General features: G+C 39.1%; 1 long non-coding RNA gene across 1 annotated transcript; it reads right to left on the bottom strand.

Annotated features, from left to right (window-relative positions):
• Positions 1-72: 72 nt before the first annotated feature.
• Positions 73-8,323, bottom strand: LOC138372733 (uncharacterized). Its single transcript, XR_011230909.1, has 7 exons — positions 8,059-8,323; positions 7,667-7,850; positions 5,324-5,424; positions 3,737-5,083; positions 2,159-2,342; positions 1,085-1,182; positions 73-829 (listed from the first exon to the last, which is right to left on the bottom strand). It is a non-coding gene; the product is annotated as an uncharacterized lncRNA (long non-coding RNA).
• Positions 8,324-12,650: the final 4,327 nt, after the last annotated feature.

Here is a 12,650-nt window from a genome sequence, read left to right as displayed (position 1 = left end):
AATTATTATTATTATTATTATTATAACATTTTTCCTCTTTCATTACGTAGGATTATAAAAAATTTACTAACAATGACAAACTTACATATATTTGGTAAAAGTACAAATATATTTCGTATTGTCTAAATGACATGTAAAAGTTTTACAGGCTCAAATCTTCGTAACACCTTCATACATAACATTTCTGCTAAATATTTGCATTGTAGAAGAATAAAAACTAAAAATAAAAACTGAAATTAAAAGAGATGGCCAAAAATATTGAAATAGATGTCATGTCTGTTGGTCCTCAGCTGACGGGGGGGGGGGGGGGGGGGAGGTTATGGTGTAGGTCGTGGACCAGGTCCCCGGCTGGTAGGGTTATTGGACGAGAATGACGGCATATCAAAATCTAACAGTGGAACCGGCGTTTTGCCTGTCGTCTTACAAATTACGGCAGAATTTGTCCGTTTGACCTTATGGCTGAAAATGGACGTAATTTGAAAATGAAAAAAAAAAATGAAAATAAATTTTGAATTTGAATTTTTCCAAAACAGTAAGTTAAGGGTCTTCTGGTTGGTTAGGTGGGCAGGAAATTTTCCTTAAGTTTCAAAACGTCATGAAAAATGTGAATTGAAAGTTTCCTCTCCTAACATTTCTGAGTAAGCCAGAGGACTCAAAGAGAAAACGGGACAGAACGTCACTTTCGTGAGCGGATTTCATTTAAAATTACGTCAATTATTGGCCATAGCGCGCAAACGAGCGAAAACCAACGTTATTTTTAAGAGATCGGGAGGCCACCAAACCGTATTTTGGGTCTTGATTGTTTTCCTGGTCTTCTGAGTAGCACTCCCTGTTGAGGAGGTCAAATATATATACTTTTAGTTCATAACATCTTGCACTCAATTACATTCACTTCCTGATCAATGTTTATAAGTAAGTAATGTGTCTGTAAGATCATAAATGTATTATTGATGTCAATAACGTTAATGGAAGTTTAATGTAAGTTTATAAATTTTTTATCATAATTATTTCTATTATTTAATGACGAAATTTAAAATAGAATTAATATCAACCACGGGAGACCTTGAGAGAAAGACTTTCTTACCGTATGAGATTGCTTGGCATCCCAGCCTCCGGCGACATCTCTGAAACGTCTTGTCTTTCTGGTCACCCTTCCTGCAGGGAGTTCCCGGCCACCACCTTCTGTAACCAACGACATGCGCGTGTTACAGCCGTCCTTAATGACAATCAAAACACTCGTTATTGGGCAAGTTTACCGGTGATTAGAGCCGGCAAGGTTCATGCTTATACTGCATGTCAATTTACAAGTAACTCGTGCCAAAGAATTAATTGATATTATCATGCCCCCCCCCCTCCCCCCCAAAAAAAAATCTACCTCTTGTCCAAACTGATGTTGTTCTAAAGTCACAGACAATTGGACTAAAACACATTTGTTATATTAGCACGGGGGATCTTAAAGTGGGGTACGGGTACCCTGGAGCTCTGACTGGTGTGTGTGTATGTTCCATGCCTGCTCTAGTGTGTATATGTTCCAAGGTTGCTCTAGTGTGTATATGTTCCAAGGTTTCTCTAGTGTGTATATGTTCCAAGGTTACTCTAGTGTGTATATATATATATTCCGAGATGAGACGAATATATATATATATATATATATATATATATATATATATATATATATATATATATATATGTATATATATATATATATATATATATATATATATATATATATATATATATATATATATATATATATATATATACATAAAGGCCACGTCTTGGGTGTAAAACAAAACACATGCAACCTCCCCGTGGCGCAGTGGTAAGACACTCGCTTGGCGTTTCTCGAGCGCTATGGCTTGGGTTCGAATCCTGGCCGAGAAGGATTGACCGGGCGCCAATCCTTAACTGTAGCCTCTGTTCACCCAGCAGTGAATGGGTACCAGGTTGTTAAACGATTCGGCGGGGGTTGTATTCCAGGGAAATTAGGATTAAGGACCTGCCCGAAACGCCATGCGTGCTTGTGGCTATACAAAAATGTAAAACTCTTGTATATAAATATAAACACGAGGAAACACACCTGGGAAAAGTGTACCCCCGTCAGAGAACTGTATAATAATTAGCAGGACAAAACTACTTGATCAGTGTGACTACAGACCAGGATTGGGTAGTGAGCTGACGATGACGCTGCACCACAGAGCCAACACCACCACCACACACCACACCACACATGACACCCTCATCCCTCCGGCTCGTCTCCCACACCTCGGACCGGCTGTGCTGGCAAGAGGTCAAGGCCGGATACGGTCTGCTCGTCAGCCCTCGGTAAATGTTCTTCCCTCCTGCAGTAGAGGACAGCAAATTAAAACTCCTAATATTGTATTTTACTAAAAAATATATTGTCTAGAATAATAGTAAAAGAAGGAATAATAATAATAATAATAATAATAATAATAATAATAATAATAATAATAATAATAATAATAATAATAATAATAATAATAATAATAGTAATAATAATAATAGTTGTATAAGATAGACAATACAAATAGTCACGTATATATACCCTGAATGTCTTACCAAGCTTCTCGGTGTATATATGCTGGGAGGTTAATGTAGTTCTAGACAATTCTCAGCACTAAAGTATATTTGCTGTTGGTCAATATAATCTACTGTGGCGGCCTCAATACCCCGTCTGCCGTTAATAGGCTTTAAGCCCAAAATTAATCAGTTGGTAAGTACTTAGAAATATATCTTGTATAGACAAAAAAAAATCTCTTAATAGAATATATACTAAACCTTTTTTTTTTAGATGTAATAGAAGCCAATTACACCTGTTACTACAGATGAAAATAAACTGAACAATTATCTTAAACGTAGAGAAGACTGAAGTGTCATTTCCAATGACACAGTTCGAACATTTCTTAGGCTTTGCCACAAACACTTGATTTACAGGCTAAGCGACTTGGTGTTGATGAAAATTTTCTGTGATTCCTTGAAAACTGCTTAAGGAAGCGAACTTGACATGTTTTCACTAACAGTCATTCCTCCTGTGAGCTCACCGTAGATTTAAGTGGGCAACAGGACAGTGTGACCTGACCATTGCTGTTCAACATTTACATCGCCAACATTGTAAATGAATGCACACGGCTTTACAGACGCTAGGCAGAGGACGTAGATCAGATTAATGAAAACCTTCAAATTATTTTAGCCCGAGAACAAGAGCAAGTTTTTGAGAGCCCAGAAAAAATCTCGAGTTATTTCAGCATCCCTGAGACATTCTTCACCACTAAGATAACAAGCAAGATTGCCCTTAACCTCATGCACATCCAGCTATGTAATACTATAGTGTACTAATACTATTGTACTACTAGTGCACTATAGAATGCTAGTCTCTGTCTGAATCTTGCTCTTCTGTACAGCGGTGCTTTCTTCAGTTTAAGGCCTACAGTAGTTCATATTTGAACTTATGGCTTACAACAGACCGCGCCCTAGTACATCAGATGTCCATCAGTGGACTTATGGCTTACAACAGACCGCCTCCTAGTATGTGGCCTACATCAGGTGTCCATCAGTTTAAAGTCAACACGATACCCTACAGCCATATATGTTCTCCAGAGAATTACAACAGTGCTCTCTTCAGGTTAGGGCCTGTAACAGAGTGTGCCTGTTTTACAGCCTTCAGCCGTTTAGGTCATAGAGTGCAGATTCTGCAAAAGGTTACGCCAGTGCTTACCTGTGTTTGCGGCGGACGGTAGAGTATACCTCACTTATGAATTACAATAATGCTTTCCTCCATTGAAGCCGACCTCCTTTTTCGCTGGGATCTTGAGAGAGACTGATGAGGTAAGGTGATGGAGTCTTATTTATGCAGCCACAACTGGTCGTAATAGTCCTGGAATGTCCGTCGCTTCCGTAGGCGGCACTGTATGACGTGTGGGATCTGGGGAAATACCCTGTTGGCCTCTCTGTGGATGTACGATGCACTGCGATGATGATATTTGTTGATATTTTTGTTACGAAGCATCGAATATCATCATTATTATTATTATTATTAATATTATTATTTTCGACCATTGCCAGGATTACAAACAACGTAGTTCCTCCTGGCAATGAAAACGGCTGTGAATGGTTGACTAACTATATCATAATAGGATTTTGTGTTAGGGAAAAAAGAAAAACTCTTTCTTGGAAATCAGCGACTGGACTGGTGACCGATTTGTCAAGGTTCGAGACGAGACATTATCAGGACCCCTCAGTTGACGAGGTCAACTGAGGGACCTGATAATGTGGGAACGAAACGTTTACACGTTTCGTTAGAACGAAGGCAGTCAGGGAAACGTCAAATGCTCGTGTCACTTTGTGTTGGTTCATATCTCCCACAAGGATGAAGTGTTGACATTGGTTTTGATACAGCAGTGCATCTAGAACATCAGTCAGACATAAAACTGGTTCACTTCCTTTCCATTAAGCGAGATAGCTTGAGAGAATCAACTCGACGGTCAGTTACCGTAGTAGAAAGATCTATTTGTTTAAGACCTTTCTATTATTATTATTTGTATAATACTTTTCATCTTTCATTACGTAGGATTATACAAAATATACTAACAATAATAAGGTTACATATATTTGGTAAAAGTACATATATATTTCATACTAACTACATGATATGTAAAAGTTTCAGAGCCTCAAAGCTTCGTAACACCATTGTGTATAATATTTCTGCTAAATGTTTGCAATGCAAGAGAATAAAAACTGAGATTAAAAGAAATTTAAACAATATTAAATTAGATTTTATGTCTGGAAGTGGTGGTTGGAACTCAGCTGGTGGAGGTAGTGGACCAGGTCCCCCAGCTGGTGGAGGTAGTGGACCAAGTCCCCAGCTGGTGGTAGTGGACCATGTCCCCATCTGGTGGTAGTGAACCAGGTTCCTAGGTGGTGGTAGTGGATCAGGTCCTCAGCTAGTGGGGGGTAGTGGTAATGGACGAGAATCCCGGCATATCAAAATCTAACCGTGGACCCGGCGTCTGCCAAACCATATTGTGGGTCTTCGTCTATTTCCTGGTCTTCTGAGTAGCGCTCCCTGTTGAAGAGGCCAAATATATATATATATATATATATATATATATATATATATATATATATATATATATATATATATATATATATATATATATATATATATATATATATATATTTAGTTCCTAACATCTCGTACTCATTTCCTGATGTAAGTAATGTGTCTGTAAGATCATGTGTATATTAATGATGCCAATATATAAACGTTAATGGAATTTTAAGTTCTTAACAGAGATTGTCTTACCGTATGAGGCCGCTTGGCGTTCTGGCCGCCGGCGACAGATATGTACACTAACTGCGCCTTTCTGGTCACCCTTCTTGCAGGGAGCTCCCCTCCGTCACCTTCTGTAACCAACGACATGCCCTCGTTACTGCCGTCCTTACTGACAATCAAAACACTCGTTATTGGAGAAGTTTACCGGTGATTAGAGCCGGCGAGGTTCATGCTTATACTGCATGTCAATGTACAGGTAACTCGTGCCAACAAATTAATTGATCTTATCCTGCCCCCCAAAAAAATCTGCCTCTTGTCCAAACTGATGTTGTTCTAGAGTCATAGACAATTGGACCAAAAAACATTAGTTATATTAGCACGGGGGATCTTAAAGTGGGGTACGGGTACCCTGGAACTCTGGCTGGTGTGTGTATGTTCCAAGTTTGTTCCAGTATGTATATGTTTCAAGGTTGCTCTAGTGTGGATATATTCCAAGATACGAATTTATATATATATATATATATATATATATATATATATATATATATATATATATATATGTATATATATATATATATATATATATATATATATATATATATATATATATATATATATATATATATATATATATATATATATATATATATATATATATACAACTTTAGAACACTTTCCCACCAGGAGACTCGAACCCTAGCCAGCACAGAAGCCTTCCAGCAACTGGCATAACAGGTACGCCTTAACCCTCTCCACCACCTGCTCAGACCCTTAAAAGAGATGGTAATTTCGGAGTATTTAAATAGACCAAAGCTCACCACCTCCCAAGAGCACTAGAGCAAGTGAGGGGTCATTTAGACGTTAATTTCATCAAGTCCCTGTTAATATGGGAAGACACAGTGTCTATGCTTAAGGCACAAAACCTTTGTGCCTTAAGCATAGACACTGTGTCTATGCTTAAGACATAGCACTGTGTCTATGCTTAAGACATAGCATTTATTACACCACATAAAACGGAGGAAAGGGTCCTGAAAGATATTGTTAATAGAAACGTTATCCCTACAGACAAAAATCAGAGGATACAACTGACGATTTACTATAAAACCAGAAAAACGGCCAGCCTACTCATGAGAAACTCTCCAGACACAAAACAGAACGCTTTAAAAGAGACTAACGTCGTCTATGCCTTCAAATGCCCACTTGGGGACTGTAAGCTCCAAAAAACCCAGTATATAGGCAAGACAACAACATCTCTTTCTGGGCGTTTAACGATGCATAAGCAACAGGGCTCCATTAAGGAATATATAATCTCTTCCCATAACCAAACCATCGCCAGAGAAATCCTAGTAAACAACACAGAAATCATCGATAGATACAGCGATAGCAGGCGGCTTGACGTTTGCGAGGCACTACACATCAAGAAGTCAACACCAGCAATCAACAGCCAATTATTGCACAACTATATTCTACCCACCTCAAGACTCCACTCCAATATAGAAGCATCAAGAAATATGGACCAATAGGCTTTCTACAAACACTTCTATTCAATACCCATTGTTTCTGTTCTGTCTTGTGTTGATACTTTTAATACCCTATTAATATCCCATCTTGTTCTGTCTTGTGTTAATGCCACATCACCTTTCCCACCTCACTCAAATGTAGATATAAACTCAGAGATACGTAAGTTCTAATCAGTTGTGTATTTGTAAAGTCTTTGAAAATGTAATAAGTTTTACGAAACGCGCCCGTGTCGCGTCACACTAGAAATAAAAATGAATTTTGGAGAAGTGATTTTTGATTTACCTCCAACAGTGAAGCGTAATGTACGAAAGATTGAGAAAATTCGTGTTAGAATTATTAATCTTACTTTTTCGGTCATATTTAATAATATATATATATATATAAATATATATATATATATATATATATATATATATATATATATATATATATATATATATATATATATATATATATATATGGTGGTTAGAGGGTTAGAGTTGCAATTTGCCATTGTGCAAACACTGCCATCACATTGTTTGGTTAGGTACCCAATAACCCACTGCACAATATGTATTAGAACCCTGACTAAGTAGAACAGATGAGAATGTACATATGCTGGTTAGCACTGTTAAAGATCTTTAGTCACCTCCTATCGTTGAGTGCTCAATAATCATGTCAATAAAGAGAAGAAGAAAATGTATATATTCTAGTTAGCATTGTATAAATAGTCACGTCTAGGATGGAAAACAAAACACGCGCAACCTTTTAACATATAAACACGAGAAAACACACCAGGGAAAAGTGTACCCTCGTTAGAGAACTGTATAATAATTAGCAGGACAAAACTACTTAATCAGTGTGACTACAGACCAGGGTTGGGTAGTGAGCTGACGAGGACGCTGCACCACAGAGCCAACACCACCACCACACACCACACCACACATGACACTCTCATCCCTCCGGCTCGTCTCCCACACCTCGGACCGGCTGTGCTGGCAAGGGGTCAAAGCCGGATACTTCCTGCTCGTCAGCCCTCGGTAAATGTTCTTCCCTCCTGCAGTAGAGGACAGCAAATTGAAACATAATATTATGTTTTACTAAAAATATATTATGTTTAGAATAATAGCAACAGAAGGAATAATAATAATAATAATAATAATAATAATAATAATAATAATAATAATAATAATAATAATAATAATAATAAATATTGTTTAAAGTAGACAATACAAATTAACACGTATATACATTGAATGTCTTACCAAATTTTTCGGTGTATATACGCTGGGAGTTTACTCTAGTCCTGGACTATACTTAGGATGAAAGTATGCGTGCTGGTTGGTCAATATACTCTACTGTGGCGGCCTTAATACCCCTCCCGCCATTAATAGGCCTTAAGCCCAAAATTAATCAAGTGGTAAGCACTTAGAAATATTTCTTGTATAGAGACAAAAAAACTTTCAATAGAATATATAATAACAAACCTCTCTACGTCTTGAACGTAGAGAGGACTCAGGTGCAGGCGATGAGTCACAATAACGCGGCTGAAGAATGTTGACCAGACCACACACCAGAAGGTGAAGGGACGACGACGTTTCGGTCCGTCCTGGACCATTCTCAAGTCGATTGAGACTTGAGAATGGTCCAGGACGGACCGAAGCGTCGTAGTCCCTTCACCTTCTAGTGTGTGATCTGGTCAACAGGACTCAGGTGTCATTTTCTTGGACACAGTTCGAGCATTTCTTAGACTTTGACACAAAGGCTTGATTTACAGGCTAAGCGACATGGTGTTGAAGGAAATTTTCTGTGATTCCTTGAAAACTGCTTAAGGAAGGGAACTTTACAGGCTTTCACTAACAGTCATTCCTCCTGTGAGCTTACAGTAGATTCAAGTGCCCAACAGGAGAGTGAGACCTGACCATTGCTGTGCAACATTTACATAGCCAACATTGCAATTTATTGCACACAGCTTTACAGGCGCTAGACAGAGGACGTAGATCACTTTAAACCTCCAAATTATTTTAACCTGAGGACGAGAGCAAAATGTTGATGATCCAGACAAAATCGCGAGTTATTGTAGCATCCTTGAGTCATTCATGACCACTAAGATAACAAGCAAGATTACCCTTATCATCATCGTCCTGCTTATCTGTAAGACTTAAGTTTAAGTAGGATTTACTTCAGTGTAAGGCCTACAGCAGTTCGTATTTGAGCTTACAGCTTACAACAGACCGCACCCTACATCAGGTGTCCATCAGTTTAAAGTCAACAGGATACCCTACAGCTATCTATGTTCTCCAGAGGATTACAACAGTGCTTTCTTCAGGTTAGTGCCTGTAACAGAGTGCTCCTGTTTTACAGCCTTCAGCCGTTTAGGTCATAGAGTGCAGATTCTGCAACAGGTTACGTCAGTGCTTACCTATGACTGGGGCCAACAGTAGAGTATACCTCACTTATGAAGTACAATAATATTTTCCTCCATTCAAGCAGACCTCCTTTTTCCTTGGGATCCTGAGAGAAACTGATGAGGTAAGGTGATGGAGTCTTATTTACGCAGCCACAACTGGTCGTGATAGTCCTGGAATGTCCTTCCCTTCCGCAGGCGGCGCTGTACGACGTCTTAGATCTGGGGAAATACCCTGTTGGCTTCTCTGTCGATGTACGATGCTCCGCGATGATGATATTTGTTGATGTGTTTGTTACGAAGCATCGAATATCATTGCCAGGATTACAAACAACATAGTCCCTGCTGGCAAAGAAAACGGATCTGACTGGTTGGCTAACTATATCATAATAGGATTTTGTGTTCGGGGAGAAAATAAGAAAAAAAAAGTGCTTGCTTGCAAATCAGCGACTGGACTGGTGACCGGTTTGTCAAGGTTCGAGACTGGTCAGGGAAGTTTTGGCTAGCCGTCAGACCTTACCTATTCGCCTCTGTTCACTCAGCAGTAATTGGGTACCTGTTTTTATTATTATTATTTTCTACCACAGACGTGCCCACACATTTACAATGCTAACCAGCATATATACATTTTCTTCGTCCTCCATGGACAGGGTGAGAGATCTGTTAAACATATAGTTCAGGGATTTATTGAACAATCAACCGCAAAAGGTAGTTGTAGTGATTTAAAAATGATAATCTAACCTACAGACATAAATACATAGCTTGTTAACCTGTTGGCGGGTCGTGTTCAAGGAGAAACTAGTGGGTAAGTCTTACCATGAGATATGGGAAGGGAAAGCTTTGAGCCTGTTAACAGGAGTCAGCAATCATGTGTTCCTGTACCCTGATGTGTAAACAAACAAAAAATCTATGGAGACACCCTTTTAAAAATATATACTAAGTAATAAAAATAAATAATACAAAAGAAAGTCCAAACGATGCCGTGCTCAAGCTGCTGGTAACGTAGGTGCTGTTCAAAGTGCGGTTGTAGAAGTGGGCTTTTAGAACAAACGGTGTAGAGAAGCTCCTCCTTCGTGCCACAGACAGCTGCAGTTTTACTAAATGCCGCGACAGTCACGGGAAAGATGTGTTCTGTATTCCTGTAGGCCCACCGGCCTGACCAGCAGACCCTAACCACGTAGGGAGCCAGTCCAACCTATACCATAGGCACACTGGGCACTACAGTAGACTCTCGTAGGCTTGACAGGTTCCAATCCACTTTTCCGTCAGCTTTACACGAACAAATTCGTAATTTGGGGGGATTTTCCATCAATTACTATGACGCTTCGTCACCTTCGTCTTCTTTCCTAATCTCACGCAACATTATTTGTCCACTTAAGAAACGTGGATTGCTCAGGCAACTAATACAAGAGAAACGTTTCTTGATGACCCACTTTAGCGCGTCTCAAGTGAAGATGTTCTTCACTAGGCCAACAGGCAAGAAATAAGAAGCAGGTGATATGTTATTTTTTATTTCAAAGGCTGGGGTTTGAGGTCGGGTAGGGTTGATTTCAGGCAGGAACAAGGCTATATTTTTCTCAAGTGTTGCAAGCAAGAACCTGTCAGTCAGGGGCGAACAGCTAAGGACTGCAATAGTTGCACTATTGTGATAACTAGTGGTGATTTGTCCTCTGTAGGCTGGGATCTTAACGTCACGCTTCTCTGATGGCGTGACTGATGAAGATTAAGTCACCCAAAAGGTGGCACAGACATGAATAGACATGAATAATGAAGTGGAGGCTCCTTGGAGCCATTACCAGTACCAATAGCTGATGCTGGAGATGTGTGGATGGATGGGGTCCTTATGTGCGTATGGTCACAGTTTAACTAGGAGATGCTTCGTATGGGATAGCCTAATTGCTGTGAGGCCGGTGCAGGTGTAAGACATGTGTAGGGTGAGGTGTGTACATGTATTAAACGGGTACAGACTAAGGTCTTTAACAGGAAAAGTCTTGCTATCGATATTTTCCAAAACACTGGAATAAAACGAAATAAAATTAGTAAAGAGGGAACAACCTCTAGCTGTTAGACATATAATTGTGCTTCTCAAGAGGATTTTTAGGTCCATTATTACTTCCAGCAACATCACGACAGCTGGAACTAAGAAGATAGAGATCAGTCTTCTTTTTTTTAAGGCTGGCAACAATTAACAACCCTCCATGACTTTTCTAAGTCAAGTTTGCTAAATGGTGCCTTATTTTACACAATCAACTGTCTAAAAAGACGCTGGAAAATAATTATTTTTTTGAGTGAATGTGTTAAACACGACCTACCTTTAGTAGTCATGCTTTGAACTTTTTATTAAGCTTTAATTTTCAAGTTGTATTCAATTTTCTGATTATCAATAAAAACAATTTTTCGCAATATGAAAATAATGTTCAGTTTGAGATGCATGCATGTTGCTGAAATAGGGGTCACAAATTGAAAATCCCCTACATGGACAGCTATCACTTTAGTGAGACAAGTGATCTTACATTGTGTAAGTGCAGTAGCGAGACACTTGTCGAGGCTGCAAGGGAACCCTCCCATCATCCCTTCTTGAGGGAAAGTAAAAAAAAAAAGTCAGGGTCGTGTGTTTTTAAAGTTTCAAGTTAATTCGGTAAGATTTCCTTTACCAGGTCGTTATATGCTGAAGAGGAGGGCAAGAAGGCTGGTAGAACGATCTGATTGGCTGTGCATAACCCGAAGCCCCAAAGGCTGGCGGGAAGGTGGATTATTGCCACTGTGGATCACCGCGAGGAAGGCTAAAGAAATTTCGCATAGATTTTAGTAAATGCTTCACTTAGCTTGTCTCACCAATTATTTATATTGGTGATCATTCATATTGCACAACTGGTCGTCCCCTCTTTCGTCTTCTTGCTTTTTCCTGCTCTGATTTTTTCAGGTTTCGTATTTGTTACTGTTATCATTTATGCATTGTGTGTGATTTTTCGCACAAGTTGGAAAATGGAAATAGTTCTCTTTACTTGGATAGTCATTTGTCGTTCAGTGAATGAAGACACTAGTGTTTTGCCTCTCCTTAGAGGGACGACCAGATATGCATTGCCGAAGAATAAGTTGTGCTAAGCTCATGTTGCTCCAAGAAAGTAATTTGCATCTTTCTTAAATTCACAATCGACTTGAGAATGGTCCAGGACGGACCGAAACGTCGTCGTTCCTTCAATTTCTAGTGTGTGGTCTGGTCAACATACTTCAGCCACGTTATTGTGACTCATCGCCTGCATCTTTCTTAAACTTATACAATACATGCTACATCGCACTGTAACTCTGAAATGAGAGCCTCGACGTCTACAAATTAATTTTACAGGCTGCGGGAAATTAGTGACAAGAATTGGCACAATTTTATTATTTACAAATGGACATATTTTCAACGTCGCTTTTATCTCGCAATATTCGTAATGTACTGACAAA

Source organism: Procambarus clarkii, chromosome 39, assembly GCF_040958095.1.
Source record: "Procambarus clarkii isolate CNS0578487 chromosome 39, FALCON_Pclarkii_2.0, whole genome shotgun sequence".
NCBI lineage: Eukaryota > Metazoa > Arthropoda > Malacostraca > Decapoda > Cambaridae > Procambarus > Procambarus clarkii.
This window is presented reverse-complemented; position numbering and strand designations above follow the sequence as displayed.